Consider the following 15,235-nt stretch of genomic DNA (forward strand, 5'->3'; position numbering starts at 1 on the left):
CCCCCAGCTCCGAGCCCAGTCCCTCTGAGCTGGAAACCCCCTCGACTCCATCCCCCCCCACAGCCCTGACCCCCAGCTGACAGATAGTGTCCCTAACACATTTATTGCTCTTCGCATCCTCTTGACTCTCCTAGTTTCTGTGGCCAGTGGTGAGGGAAGCTTCTGGAAGCTCAAATTGATAAAAACATACATGCGAACATCAATGTTGCAACAAAGACCTGAGGAAGTGGGTATTCACCCACGAAAGCTCATGCTCCAAAACGTCTGTTAGTCTATAAGGTGCCACAGGCTTCTTTGCTGCTTTTACAGATCAAGACTAACACGGCTACCCCTTTGATACTTAACAAAGACTTGTTGGGCTATCTACCTTGTCACTAGAACATGACATTGCTCACAGCATTGACTTGGAGGAACTTGTTTCTAAATTTGCTAAACTTAAAGCGCAGAAACATGAATTCTAAATTATAACATGTTACTCTGTGACTGTGTATTATCTATAATGTATGTGACTTTTTGGGGGTGGGGTGGGGGGCGCAAGATGGAAGTTTCGCCTAGGGCGCAAAATATGCTTGCACTGGCTCTTCCTATGAGATGAGAAGCCATGTTTTTGTTCAATGAGCATTGAAGCTGAAAAGGGAGATGTTTTCCTCATTGATTTCTAGGCCCCCCCACTCTAATGCCCTAAACACCCCTTTCCTCCCACAGCCAGGAATAGAACCTCACGGTCATGACTACTAGCCCCCCTAACCCTGCTCCCCGTGACAAAGGAGAAGCTCTGAAACCCCTGTACTGGCCCCTCACCTCCCTGCTTGTGCTGCACTTGAAACCCAATGGGGTTTCCTTGGGCAGTTTTGACACTCCCAGGAAGGGTGCACTTTTAGGAGCAGGTTCCAAATAGTGCAATTAACCAGCCAGAAGGGGCAGCAGGTGTCAGCATAGGAGCCATTGAAATAACCCTGCACTTACTTAGATGCAGACATAATGAGCTCTATGGTTGGTAAACGTACAGAGACTCTGCTCCTGCTCATGAACTAGCAGCCCATGACCTGTAAACAGCTGCCATTTGAATGCATCTGAAAGTTACACAGAACAACGATCTGTGTTAAAGGAAGGCTGCCATTTATTAGAGCCCCAATTGATGCGTGTGCACAAAGAGAGGTTTCAATGTGTAACCGGGAGTTTGGTAAATTTTGGTTATTTTATTTTTCTAAGAAGTTCCTGTCCACCCCCAGTAGAGTTTTCAGTCCCAATGACAACTTACCAAATGTAATACAGACTAGTCCATTCCTCCCAAGTGGATGTGGTTCTTGTTCTTCTGCACATTGTAGCCCATGGAGGCCAAGGACCTGCAAATGTGTTTTCATGTGCCTTTGTTTAACTGATGAAAACAAACCTAGACACTTAGAGGATTGGAAGTGATTTCAGCTGGGGGACATGTTTGCTAGGTTTTTATGCATTTGCACAGGAAAACATTGAAGGTGTACATGTATTTCAGGGACCCTCATTTAGTGGAGCTCCTGAATATACTGGAAATAGAATCATTTTTACTGAAGAAACAGGTTTGTGAGAGAGCACTTGGATTTGAACCAAGGACCACTGTGATCTGCAGTCAAACATGCTACCACTGAGCTAAACCCCCACAACATTTGCATTGGCAAGTCAGTGATCTTAAGGATTTTGAAGGACAGGCTCTGCCTCAGAGAGCTCCTTTTCTATCCCCAGACCACAGGGGTTTTAAAAATGGGGTTTGATTAAACTTTATATATACATGTAGACACCACAGCTTGCACACCCACCAACATAGCTTCCCCCAGTGACATAGCTACCACCTCTCGGGGAGATGGATTAACTGCACGGACGGAACAGCTCTCTCCCCTCCACTTAGAGCATCTTCATTATTTATAAATAGGTGGGAAATAACCTCCTGAATGGACAGGAACCAATTTATCAAATATTGCTGTGTCTGCATTCAATATGGGGAACTGGTCAGATTGGGCTAGGTTAGTAGGAGCGTTGCCAGCAGATCGAGGGAAGTGATTATTCCCCTTCATTCAGCACTGGTGAGGCCACATCTGGAGCATTGCGTCCAGTTTTCACCCCCCTCCCCCCCACTACAGAAACAAATTGGAGAGAGTCCAGGGGAGGGCAACAAAAATGATTAGGGGGCAGGGGACTTACGAGGAGAGGCTGAGGGCAGCGCTGCCCAGAGGGGGGGCAGGAGGGGCAATTTGCCCCAGGCCCTGCAGGGGCCCCCATGAGCATATAGTATTCTATAGTATTGCAATTTTTTTTAATGGAAGGGGCCCCTGAAATAGTTTTGCCCCAGGCCCCCTGAATCCTGTGGACAGCCCTGCCCAGACCATGGTGCTGTCCCCCCACTCCACCCCCTTCACTCATTCTCCTCCCTCTGAGGCCCCACCTGTGCTCTGCCCTCACTCCCATTTGGCCACTTCCCACACCTGCTCTTTGGCTGAGGCCTGCTGGTCCACCTTTCGCTCGCTCTTCTCCTCCCCCAAGGCCTCCTCGCGCCTCTCCACCCTCTACCCCAAGGTCTGCCTGCTGCCCACACTTCTCTGCCCCCTCCCCTGAGACTCACTCTACCCATTGCCCACACCTCTCTGAGCCCTCCTCTGAGACCTGCCCTGCCCACACCTCTCTGCCCCCTCCCCTGAGACTCACCCTACCCATCATCCACACCTCTCTGAGCCCTCCCCTGAGACCCCTCTGCCCATACCTTTCTGCCCCCTCCCCCGAGACCTGCCCTGCCCACTGCTTGTACCTCTCTGCCCCGTCGCCTGAGACTTACCCTATCCATCACCCACACCTCTCTACCCCTCCCCTGAGACCTGCCCTGCCCATCGCTCACACATCTTTGCCCCCTCCCCTCTCTCTGCCCCCTCCCCTGAGACCAGCCCTGCCCACACCTCTCTGCCCCCTCCCCTGAGACCAGCCCTGCTCACACCTCTCTGCCCTCTCCCCTAGACCGGCCCTGCCCACCACTTGCATCTCTCTGACCTTCCCCTGAGACCTGCCCTGCCCACTGCTTGTACGTCTCTGACCCCTTCTCTGAGACATGCCTTGCCCACCCCCACATCTCTCTGCCCCCTCCCCTGACATGACCTGCCCACCACCCACACCTCTCTGCCCCTCCCCTGAGACCCACCCTATCCACCTCTTTCTTTGGTCATCTGTTGTTACTCCTTGAAACATCAAGGATGGAATAAAAAGCTGAGTTTACTCCAGGGTGAGGAAAGAAAGGAGCCATCAACCCCCTGGCAAAGCTCAGTGCCCCAGAGAAAACCTGCCCCCTGCTATCGCAATCACTGATGTACTGGGGATATGACAGGAAAGGGACTGTCTGAATGATCAAGGCAGGAAATGGACAACAAGCTACAGCTATGTCATTAACCACAAACAGGGCTGCCCAGAGGGGGGGCAAGTGCGGCAATTTGTCCCAGGCCCCGGGCCCTCAGGGGCCCCCATGAGAGTTTTTTGGGGCCCCTGGAGCAGGGTCCTTCACTTGCTCTGGGAGCCCCAGAAAACTCTTGCGGGGCCCGGGCCCCTGCAGCTTATTCCTCTCCCGGTCTTCACCCTGAAGACCCAGCTGCACTTCGGCTGCGGGTCCTGTTTCAGCGGTAATTCGGCGGCAGGGGCCCCCACTGCGAGTCTTCGGGGCACTTCGGCAACGGGTCCAGGAGCAGAAGGACCCCGTGCCACCGAATTACCGCTGAAGCGGAGGCACCCCGTCGCCGAAGACCACAGGCCCCCAGAATCCTCTGGGCGGCCCTGACCACAAATGCACTCTCCTCATGCTCCAGCCAGAAGGGAAAGGGACAGGAATTCTTGCTGTTCAGCCATGCACACACTTACACAACGGCACAGCAGTGTGTGCATTGTGGAAGCTGGTCTGAGGAAACCACTGGAATTGATCACTCAGTGAGAACAGAACTAGAGAGCAGTGAGAGCTATATAACAAGCAAGTAGTTGTGGCTGAGTGGTTAAGGCAGTGGACTAGAAATCCCTTGGGGTCTCCCTGTGCAGATTCAAATCCTGCCAATTATGGAGGAAGTTGTGGTTCTTCAGTTTTGACGGAGCTGAGTCTTGTCTCATTCTTAAGTTATGTCTACATGAAAGAATAACATGGCTTTAGTTAAAGTGTTTTAATTGAACAGCTGTTGCATGTCCACCCTATGCCCTGTGTCACCAGAGCACATCCATGCTAGCATCTCTTGGATGGCCACAGAGAGCAGTGCATTGTGGTAGCTATCCCACTGTGCAACTGGCTGCAGGGTGCTTTGGGAAGGGTTTGCAATGCCTCACCGGCTGGTACAGCATCACATGATACAGTTTTCTGTTCCACGGGCATCCTACTAGATTGCCAGCTGCTTTTCAACTGCAATGTGCGTGCTGGGGTAGAGACAGTGTGTGTGGGAAGGAGAGACAGTGTGTGCATTGCAGAAGAGTGAGTATGTCGGCACACTGTCTCTAAGTTCAGACAGCTGCTGGAAGCAACCAGTCCTGAGGCAGGGGACAGCCCCGACATCAGCCCCCCTTCTCTCACTGGCTCAGCTCAGCACAGCACAGCACTCTCTGTCACAAACACACATACACGTACACACTGCTGCATGCTTAGCTCTGTGTCAGGGGTGCTGGAACAGGGGGGTTAGAGGGCCATGGCCCTACCACTCTTTACTGGCTGTTAGAACAAATGATGGGGGAGGGGGAAGGGTGCAGTCTTGGGGAAGAGGCGTTCTGTGGGTGTGGCCTCGAGGGGAGAGGTGCTGTGAGGGGGGTCCTTAAGGAAGGAGTGTCATGGGGGTGCCACAGTTCAGATAACAGTGCCTCCCCCGCAGTAAGGAAGCTTCTGCCACCCCTGCTCTGTGTTCGCAGAGCGGGAGAGAGAAGCATCCACGGCAGTGATTTGCTTCTCAGGACTCTGGCAGGGGGGCTCGGGAGGTGATTTAAAGGGCCCGGGGTCCAACTGCACCAGGGAGCCGTGGGCCCTTTAAATCACCAGCCTGGGGAAGCTGGGCCAGGCTGGCACAGCGTACTGGCTCTTGCCAGTACCCCATACCGTAACATACCGGCTTACTTTCACCTCTGGAAGGTCCTCACATGGATCAATAACTGGTTAAAAGATAGGAAACAAAGGGTAGGACTAAATGGTCAGTTTTCAGGATGGAAACAGGTATCTAGGGGTGTCTGTACTGGGACCAGGACTAGTCAACATATTAATAAATGATCTGCTGAGCAGTGAGGTGACAAAATTTGCAGATGATCCAAAACTATTGGCTTGCTTCCTAGAACGAACGCTCCTTGAGTGGGGTGACCACAGGGAGTAGCTCAAACCTCCAAAGTGCCTGGCCATGGGCAGGACATTAGCACAGCATGGGAGGGGTGTGGCAGTGACATCACAAAAGCCTTTTGCAGGACCTCAGACTATTGGTCAAAGGTGGTGGGGAGGTGATGACCTCACAGAGAGATGCTGACATCAGCCAGGCAGGAGAGGGGTGAGGGGCGAGGGAAACCTCAGAGACTCCTGTGGCTTTGCTTCAGCAAGTCCCCTTCTCCAGGTCTCTCTTTGAGGACTGAGAGAGTATTCGGGTTCACGTACGTGAGCGCCAGGAGGAACCTCTTTTGAGTTTTCCCCTTCCCTTTTCCTGATTTTACTAGAAAACAGCCGTCCCTGTTTAGAAGGTAAGAGCCTCCTCGAGGTTTGAAACCTGTTCAGTCTGATCCATCTGGTGACAGTTGAATTCTAGGCATGGAAAACACGAGGTCAAGGAGGCAGAATTTTATTCCACACCTGAGATTTTGTCCCTTAGAATCACTGGGGACATTAGGGTTTGTCCTTTGTGTTTCACCTTTTCCTCCCTCCCTCCCTCCCTCCTTTCTCTTTGTCTCTTGCTTCTTTTGTCCTTTCACCTGTTCCCCTCCCAACACCAAGAGTGAGGGGTGTGTGTGTGTGTGTGTTGCGGGGGAGTGCTCTGTAGCTCCCACTGTGGGAGGTCCACCCAAAAATGTGCGGCTGAGATAGTGCTCGGGCAGTGATCCCCACCAGTGACCTGGGCCATCCTTTGGGCTCTCTGGTGAGAACCCTCAGCCTCCCATCCTCAGTCTCTACCCTGATTGGCTGAGCAGGGGGTTATTGACAGGGAGGAGACTCAGGTCCTTGTTCTTCTCTTTTACGACCAAGTAAATAAGTCATAACCACTTATATGTTTGAAGAATCTTGCTGCTTCTCTGCATTAATAGTCTCTGAGCAGTTTCTGATTCTCTCTAACATTGCAGTTCTCCTCAGATATTTGCTGAATAATTACTGTGCACTGTTGTTGGTCTTGAGCTCATGTGAGAGCACTTTACTCAGGTCATTCCATGTATGAAATTCAAGATCTGATGGTTAGTTTCAAAATCAGGGCTCTTGAGTCCTTTTTCCAACTCTGCCACTGACTGGCTGTGTGACCTAAAACAAGTCAATTCTCCTTTCTCAGCCTTAGCTTCTCCCTCTTTCAAGTAGGGATAATAATGATCCGGTTTTACCTACCTCAACACACACACTGTCTCTCCCCGCACACAAACAGTCTCTGCAGTTGAAAGGCAGTTGGCAATCTAGTAGGATGCCCATGGAACAATGGGATAGAGAAACCTGCATCACTGAAAGTACAGCCATGAAGACACCACACACCAGCCTTTCCTAGCTGGCAAAAATCAAACCTCCACAGAAAGACCCCTATGGTGTCATACCCCAGCTCCCTAAGCCCTCAGCCACAACCACTTAACACAGGGGCCTTTCTACACTCTGGTTCTGTTCTCACTGAAGGGTCATTTCCAATTGTTTGCTCAGACCAGCTTCCCCAGCACACTCACTGCTGTGCAGCTCTGTACATGTGGCCATGGCTGAACAGCAAGAATTCCTGCCCATTTCCCTACTGGCTGGATCATGGTTAGAGTGTGTTTGTGGTTAATGATGTCACTGTAGATTGTTCGTTTCCTGCCTTGGGAATTCAGACAGTCCCTTTCCCAACATATCTCCAGCACATCAGTCCCTGGCTGGGTCTCCTGCACAGTGGAAAACATCCCTTGTTTGGTGCTGCCAAGGGGAACGTGCAGAACTGAGATGTCCCTTGACTTGGATCAAAGGGGGATGTTGGATGGAATTTATCACACAACGCTCCCTGCTCCCCAGAGCCCCATGGGGAGAATCTAGAGAAGGGGGAGTCATTTCTCCCCTGCACTCCCAGAAGAGCTGCTAGGACTCCTTCCTGCCAGGTACTCACCCCTGGATTCCTCCTCAGCTCCTGGGATCTTTCTGCTCCAAAGGCTCCAGAGGCCTGGGGTAGGGAGGTGTCACTGCACAGTCTGAAACACAAGGGAGGTTTCTGGAATTGCAGGAAGGAGCAGAAAATGGAGAGGAAAGAAACAGAGAAAACGCCTCATCTCTCTCCCCTCCCAGCAAGAAATGTTATCAAGGATCAGCGTTAGGGGAAATGGTGCCCTGGGCAAAACTTGTACTTTAGCACTTCCCCATCGCCCCCGGACGATCCCCCTCCCCCTTTCCCCCCAGCTCCTGCACTCCCAACCCTTGCACCTCCTTCACCCCTATCTCCTGCCCCCCCTCCTGTGCCCTAACCCCTACACTGTGTCTGTCCCCTTTGCCCTTAAGTCCCACACTCCCTTCCTGTGCTACCAGCCACTGCCTCTCTGCTGCATCCCCTTCACCCCAACCCCTGCACCCCCTCCTGCACCCACGTGGGGACAGTGACCTGTGTGCATGAAGCAGCTCGCATTGCTGCCCGCTCCTCCCTGGAAGGCTGCTCCTCCAGGCACTCCTAGGAGCTGCGGGTGTGGGGTGCGGGGGCAAGAAGCATCATCTGAGTTCCCTGCATACGGGTCACTTTCCTCAGCCAGGCTGCATAAGGGGAGGGCAGAGAGCAGCAGCTTCTGATGCTCCCCTCACAGCACAGCCCAGGTGGGGAAAGTGACCAGGACGCATGGAGCACATAGTGTTGCTCCTCTCTCCCCCCAACCCCCTATGGGGCCATGGAGGAGCACTGGGGCAGGGGAGAGCAGTGAGCACCTTTGCACTGGCAAACAGTGCCCTTTGACCCCCTGAAGTCCTGGGTGGCTGCCGGGGGGCCCCACCCCTAAGGCCAGCCAGGCTCCCCAGCACAAACAGCAGAGAACACAGAGAGACTGGCCACACACTGAGCAGCGGTAGCCTGGGCAGCACATAATGGAGACTCGGGGGGGGGGGCTCAGCCTCCCCAAACCTTGTGTCACCAAGGGGCAGTGGAGCCCATGACTAGGGGCCCTGGAGAAATTAGGCCCCCCTGGAAAAGTCTCCCCCATGTCAGCCCCAGGGCTGGAGGAGCTCTCACTCCGTGCTACGGCCCGGGGGCTGCAGCAGGGGCACAGAGCTTCTCTGGTCTTGGGGCCACAGCGGGGCAGGGGTAAAGGAGTGACAGGGTGGGGCTAGTGGGGGAAGGGGTGGAACAGAGGTGACATAGTGGATGGGGCTGTGGGTGGAAGGTGTGGCAGGGGGCAGAGCCACAGACAGAAGTGAGGGGGCCTAGTTCCAGTGCTGGGGCCCCTGCACTTGTTCTCCCTTCCCTGGGCTTTGGCATCACTAGCCCCTGCTTAACGTGTAGGGTTCAGTGGTCCCCAAAATGTGGGGCATGACTCCTAGGGGAACAAAGAGGAAGATTCATAGGGGCACCTCAGGGGCTGAGCCAGCCCCCATGGAGGGAGCACCAGTCAGCCCGACTCTGTCCCAGCTCTTTTCCAACCCCACCCTCAGCCTGGGCCCCTGACTGCCAGCTCGGCCTCGACCCCCCTTACCCCTGTCTGCACCCCTCTCTTCAGCAAGCAACACCCCACTCCCAGCCCCAGTTTTCAACTGTGGCTCCGAGGGCCCACAGCCATGGATAAGAGGGCACAGTGTGAAATGTTTGGGGACCACTGCTTTAGGGTGACGTTCTGAATCACTTCTATGCAGTCCAATAAAAGCTATTCCTCACCCATCAGGACCGACTAAGTATGTTCTGCTGCCCTTCACTCATGCAGGAAGGATAATAACATTTCATACCACTCAGTGCTAAAGTGATTTGTAACCCGCCACCAGCTAAAACTGGTCATTTTGGGGAAGCGGCCCCATGATGCTGCATACCTAGGCAGAGTAGGTGTGTCTATGCAAACACGGTCTGTTCCTGAAGCCTTTCCCACAGCTGGTCAGTAGGTGTGAGGGGGGAGCTCATTCAGCCCCTGCTTCCGCTTAGTATTTAAAAACACCTTAGTGTCCCTATCTCTGCTGGCCTTAGATTTCTCATCCTGTCCATTTCCTAACACCTCAGATGAGGTGGCCGAGTGGTTAAGGTGATGGACTGCTAATCTATTGTGTTTTGCATGCATGGGTTCGAATCCTATCCTCATTGGATGCGTTTAGTCTTCACTCCTCCTTTCTAGACAACCATTTCCCCTTTGGTATGAGTAGTAATAAGCTCGATAGTATTCATCACCATGCAATTTTGACAGGTTTCCACGCCCATTTTAGGGCTTATGTCCCGCCTTCCCACTCCCCGTTTCGGTTGGCGCCGTCGGCCATTTTGAAAAAATGTGTGTGTATGTGTTTGACTAGGGGAAGTGTATTAAATATCAGGGTGGATTAAGAGAAAAGTTAAATAATATTGAAAACTAGGTTTATAAAGGGAATTTACTAAGGCAAAACCTGTTTGGTAAGCACAGGATAAAAAAGCATTGAAACTATTCAATACCAATGTAGGTTAAGAAAAAAACATTATAAACTAAGTTTAAAAGGATAATTAAGTGATGCAAAACCTGTTTTGTAAGGATGTGTGTGTGTGTTTGACTAGGGGAAGTGTATTAAATATCAGGGTGGATTAAGAGAAAAGTTAAATAATATTGAAAACTAGGTTTATAAAGGGAATTTACTACGTCAAAAACTGTTTGTTAAGCACAGGATAAAAAAGGGATTGAAACTATTCAATACCAATGTAGGTTAAGAGAAAAACATTATAAACTAAGTTTAAAAGGATAATTAAGTGATGCAAAACCTGTTTTGTAAGGACATAAGCAAAAACTATAAAGAAATACTTAAAAACTAGGTTTAAAAAAAATTAACCAAGGCAAATCCTGTTTGGGGTGCCCTGAGTAAAAAAGTGAATAAAAAGGGATTGAAACTATTGAATGCCAACATAGGTTAAGAAAAGCTTTTTAATATTAAAAGCAATACAGCTAGGTTTAAAAGGGGAATTGACTGAAGCAAAACCTGTTAAGTAAGCACATGGCCAAAAACTATAAAGGGGTACTAAGAAAAAGGCATTTAAAAACTAGGTTTAAAAGAAAATGTACTAAGGCAGTGTAATAAAAGTGAATAAAACGTATTAAAACCAGTCAATACCAATGTAGGTTAAGAAAAAACGAGGTTTAAAAGGAAAATTGACAAAGAGAAAGCCTGTTCGGTAAGCCCAGGGTAAAAACTCTATAAAAAAGTGGCTAAGAAAAATACAATAAAGCTCAGGGTAAAATTAAAAAATGTTTACCTTTGCAGTCTTTTTGTAAAATGAGGCAGCTTTTCCGGTTTAACCCTAGTAAATAAAACACATTAAAACTAGTTAATGCCAATGCAGGTTAAGAAAAAACGAGTTTTAAAAAGAAAATTGACCAAGGCAAAGCCTGTTTGGTAAGCCCGGGGTAAAAAAGCATTCAATATCAGTGTAGATTAAGAAAAAAGAGCAAAGATAGAGAGCACGCGGCGGAATCAGAATGAGACAGAGAGAGAAGCAGGCAGAGCGTGTTTAGTAAGCACAGGGTAAAAAAGCATTCAGGTTACAAGACAAGAAAGAGAGCTCCCTCTGCAAAGAGCAAAGATAGAGAGCACAGGGTAGGATTAAAGAGAAAGAGAGAGAATTGTTACCTTTGCCCGTCTTTCTGTAGAATGAGGGAGATTTCCTGCTTCTGACCCTCTCACACTCGTTATCAATTCCTTTGGATCGGCCCAATCGGAGGTGGTTTTACAGCAGCGTCATAGAATTCATTTCCCGAACCAACCAATCCTAGTGGTTCAAGAGTTTAAGCAAGAGCCAGCCCCCTCCTTTCCCCCTCCCCTCCTCTCTCCCCCTGCCCTTTTAACTGTTTTTTTCTTATCTAAAGAAACAGACCCCTAGCATTTTCCCGCCACGTAGCCCTTTTACAAAGAGTTTTTATAAAAGTTAAAACCATAAGCTTTTACTAATACACCATTTTTAACACATGTTAAAGTTACCTCAGTTTTGCAAAGGAATAAGAGACATCCCTTTTGTATGTGTTGTAATAAAAAAATATGCAGAAGCACCCCAGGTTAATAGTAACAAACAATTTATAAAATAAAAAAATATGCAGAAGCACCCCAGGTTAATAGTAACAAACAATTTATAAACCCCTTATTTTGTAAACCAGTAAATTAGAAAGACAAAGAAGCAAAGCGCCTGTTAGCAAAGCAGCCTCTGTGAGTTAGTGGATCAGAGATAAGAAGGCTGCTTCTTTTTCGTGCTTTTTAACAAACACAAGTTACAACTACATTAAGTTTTGCAAAGGGAATAATGGCTTAAAAAGACAAACCTAAAACACATTTCTTTTACATTTGTGTTGTAATAAAAAAGAGCAGGCAGAAGCACCCCAGGTTTTTAGTAACAAACAGTTTATAAACCCCTTATTTTGTAAACCATTGGATTAGAGAGAAGAAGAAGATTGCTTCTTTCCCCACTTTTTAACAACAAAGAGAGGTAAAAGACATGCCAAAATGAAGGCATTCTCCTTTGGTATAGGTGTTTAAATAAAAAAAGAGCATGCACAGACAGTCTAGGATTATAAAAGTAATGTATAGTGACAAAAAAAAAAGTTTTTTTCCCTAGGTTTTAGACTAGCGCTGCTTATTTTTTAGTAAAAACTGTGAAGCTGCAGCAGAGAGCCCTGCTCTTATCTTATCTAATCAACCAGACCCTGTAGCAAAAGCTGAACAACACATAGCAAAGCAGTCTCTGTGAGTCAGCGAATCAGAGAGAAGGCTGCTTCTTTTTCAAACTCTTTAAAAAGTTACATTAAGTTTTGCAAAAGGATAAGGACTCGAAAAAACAATTTTTTGTATGTGTTGTAATAAAAAATTATACAGAAGCACCCTAGGTTTTTTAGTATCAGGCGGTTTATAGTCCCCATATTTGTAATCCAGATGCCTCTCTCCCCCCACCCCCCACCCCCCACCCCCAACTGTTTTTTCTTATCTAAAGAGACAGACCCCTAGCATTTTTCCGCCACGTAGCCCTTTTACAAAGGGTTTTTATAAAAGTTAAAACCATAAGCTTTTACTAATGCACCATTTTAACACATGTTAAAGTTACCTTAAGTTTTGCAAAGGAATAAAAAAACCAATTCTTTTGTATGTGTTGTAATAAAAAGTATGCAGAAGCATCCTAGGTTTTTTAGTAACAAACAGTTTATAAACCCCTTATTTTGTAAACCAGTAAATTAGAAAAACAAAGAAGCAAAGTATTTTGTTAACCATTGGATTAGAGAGAAGAAGATTGCTTTTTTCACTATTTAACAAATAAAAGTGAAAAGGAAACCTGCAGACCCATAGCCTTTATTTAGGCATGGGTGTTTTAATAACACGTAAGTGTGCAAAAACAGTTTAGGGCTATAAAACTAACGTGTTGTAACAAAAAAAGGTTTTTTTTTAATTTTAGGCTAACGCGAATCATTTTAAAGTAAAAACAGCAGGCTTTTGCAGCAGAGCGGCTGTCAGCAAAAACAGCCTCTGTAAGTCAGTAAATTAAAAATAAAAAGAACAAAACGTAAGAAGGTCTTCATTTAAAGCAAAATAGGTATTAAAAAGCATACTAACTTACTTACTATTAAAACTAAGCTTTTTAACCATTAAAGTTTAAAAGCTAAAGTGTGTAACCAAAAACCTTCCCGCCTTTTTTAAAAACCGACTAAGACAACTCCCCCCCCCCTCCCTCCTCCGCCCTTATCTAAACAGCCAGAGCCTTCGGCTTTTTTTTTAACCCTGTAACAAAAGCTATATACCGTTTTAAAATGTGTTTTTAAAGTAATACCTAATTTTTAACTTATTAACAATGTAAAATAAGTTTTGTAAAAGTTTAAGGTGGTTTATTTTTAAATTAGCAGTTTTGTTTTAAAAACCAAGGACGTATAACATATTTAAAAAATACAGGTTGCAGTTTTTAAAAACTTTTTGGTTACAAAGCTGTAAATAGGTATATTACCATTTACAAAGGCTTTTTATTAACTGTTTAAACACCTTGACTATAAAAAATAACATTGTTAGCCATTAAAGCTAAAGTATGTGGCACCCCCCAAAACTACACCCGCCTTTTTTCCTAGAAAAGGGCCCTTTACACACCCTGTTTTTTTAAAGAAACGCCTTTTTAAATATTAATTTTGGGTGTGGGGGGCAAAACCTTTTTTTTAAAAAAGCAGGTTTAAACCTATAAATAGGGGGACAAAAAAAACTGAACAAGGCTGTTAAAGAAATATTGCTAATACAAGACTTCTACCGTTATGAGGAGCAACAACATGGTAAGAAACCTTACTATAATTTGTATGGGCCGCCAAAATATTATAACAGCGTTATGCTTAGTTAAAAGCCAACATTTTTTCTTTTAAATAGGACGAGAACTTTTTTCTTGACATTCCAGATGCCGCGCTAGAAGCTTTAAATTTTGGTAAGCCAATTAATATGCTACACAAGTATAATTTATTTTTAAGAAAAAAAAGGTTTTAAAAATTTTTATTTTTTTAATTTAGAACAAGATGGAAGTCAAAACCCCCCAACAGGTTTTCCTGAAATTACAGACGAAGGTGTGAACTGTTTTTTAAATATGTGGTTTTTTTAAAATTGACGTTGGAAATAGTGTGCATTTTAGTGGGTTGTTTGTTATTGTTAGGGAAAAAAACCCTTAAAGGTTTTACTGTACAAAAACTGCCGTTGTACAGCCCCAAGGGGGAATGTAAACTAAAAGAGCGCTTTATTTTGTACATTATACTTAAACACGGTTTTTAGCCCCCTTATTGCAAAAACGTTTTTAAAATATATATACATTTGGGGGACATGTTTGTTGTTGTTAGTAAAAAAAACAAACCCCGTGCTAAAAAACATTTTTATGTGTATCGGCAGACTTATCAAGCGTTATTCCTCAAGAAGAAATGTTGAAGGGAAGAGCGCTTAAAGGGGCCAAGAAATTTCCATCTGAGGCAGCTGCAGTCGGAAGCAAGGGTATTAAGCACACCGATATTGAACAGCCCTGCACGTCCAAATCCCTTATTGCCCAAAGCCCGCAACCTTTAAAGAGGGGCAAAAAATTTCCCTCTGAGGCAGCTGCAGTCGGAAGCAAGGGTATTAAGCACACCGATTTTGAACAGCCCTGTACGTCTAAATCCCTTATTGAACAAAACCAGCCGGCATTAAAAAAGGCCAAAAAGTCTACCTCTAAAACAGCATCCGTTCTCAGGGCGGGGGGAAAGGGGCTCAGACACCCCGCTTTTGAACCGCCCAAAGCTACCTCTACAACTTTCAAAAACCTTGGTAAGCGAGGCGGAGGCGGTAAAGCCCCTCGTTTTCAACAGACCTGTGCCTCCCCGACCCAATCAGCTTTAAAAATAAACAACTCTGTAGAAGGAACCGTGTCCAGGGGTGGGTTCGAGCAGGGTGAAGAAGTTAACCCCCAAGCTCTCGAAACCCGCAAAACCCTTGCTACAAATAATCTTCCTGTGGGGCTGGCCGCATCAGTTGCTGCTTGTAACGAGCTGTTTAGTGTTTGTTCATCTTTAAAGCGTTTAATAGATAAAAAGTTTTCAAAGCTAATTCTTGAGGTATTTCAAAAACAAAATTTTCCAGAAGAAAGGGTTGTTTTAGACCAAAAAATAGCAGACACCCGGGCACTAATTGAAAAGGTGGAAAGCGCGTTAAAGGGGGAAGGAAGAGGGTGACTACACATGAAACCTAAAAATGTAAAAAGGGATTGGAAAAAAAAATGGAAAAAATCTAAAATGTTAAGAAGGCTTTTGGCAAAAAGAATAAAAAAAGCCAAAGCTATTTTAAAAAAACAACCCCCCAACCAAGAAAGGGAAATAGACCCTCCCACCCCTTCTTCTTCTTCTGAAGGTCCAGATTCCCCCGCTCCTGATACACCACCAGAGGTGTATTTGGAGCGTGTAAGAC

The 15,235-nt window shown here is 46.7% G+C and overlaps 2 long non-coding RNA genes and 1 other non-coding gene across 4 annotated transcripts; 2 read left to right on the forward strand and 1 right to left on the reverse strand.

Moving 5' to 3' along the window:
• Window positions 1-980: 980 nt before the first annotated feature.
• LOC115640336 lies at window positions 981-10,680 on the reverse strand. The gene is made up of 3 exons (XR_003997864.1): window positions 10,560-10,680; window positions 7,278-7,359; window positions 981-1,073 (listed from the first exon to the last, which is right to left on the reverse strand). It is a non-coding gene; the product is annotated as an uncharacterized LOC115640336 (long non-coding RNA).
• Window positions 9,350-9,431, forward strand: TRNAS-GCU. Its single transcript has one exon. It is a non-coding gene; the product is annotated as a tRNA-Ser (tRNA).
• A 2,564-nt stretch (window positions 10,681-13,244) lies between the features above and the next one.
• Window positions 13,245-14,286, forward strand: LOC115640337. 2 transcript variants are annotated; one of them, XR_003997865.1, is made up of 3 exons: window positions 13,245-13,593; window positions 13,685-13,739; window positions 14,192-14,286. It is a non-coding gene; the product is annotated as an uncharacterized LOC115640337 (long non-coding RNA). The 2 variants fall into 2 exon arrangements; XR_003997866.1 differs by lacking the exon at window positions 14,192-14,286 and adding an exon at window positions 13,822-13,848.
• Window positions 14,287-15,235: the final 949 nt, after the last annotated feature.

This window comes from Gopherus evgoodei, unplaced genomic scaffold (assembly GCF_007399415.2).
Source record: "Gopherus evgoodei ecotype Sinaloan lineage unplaced genomic scaffold, rGopEvg1_v1.p scaffold_296_arrow_ctg1, whole genome shotgun sequence".
NCBI classification, from domain to species: Eukaryota; Metazoa; Chordata; order Testudines; family Testudinidae; genus Gopherus; species Gopherus evgoodei.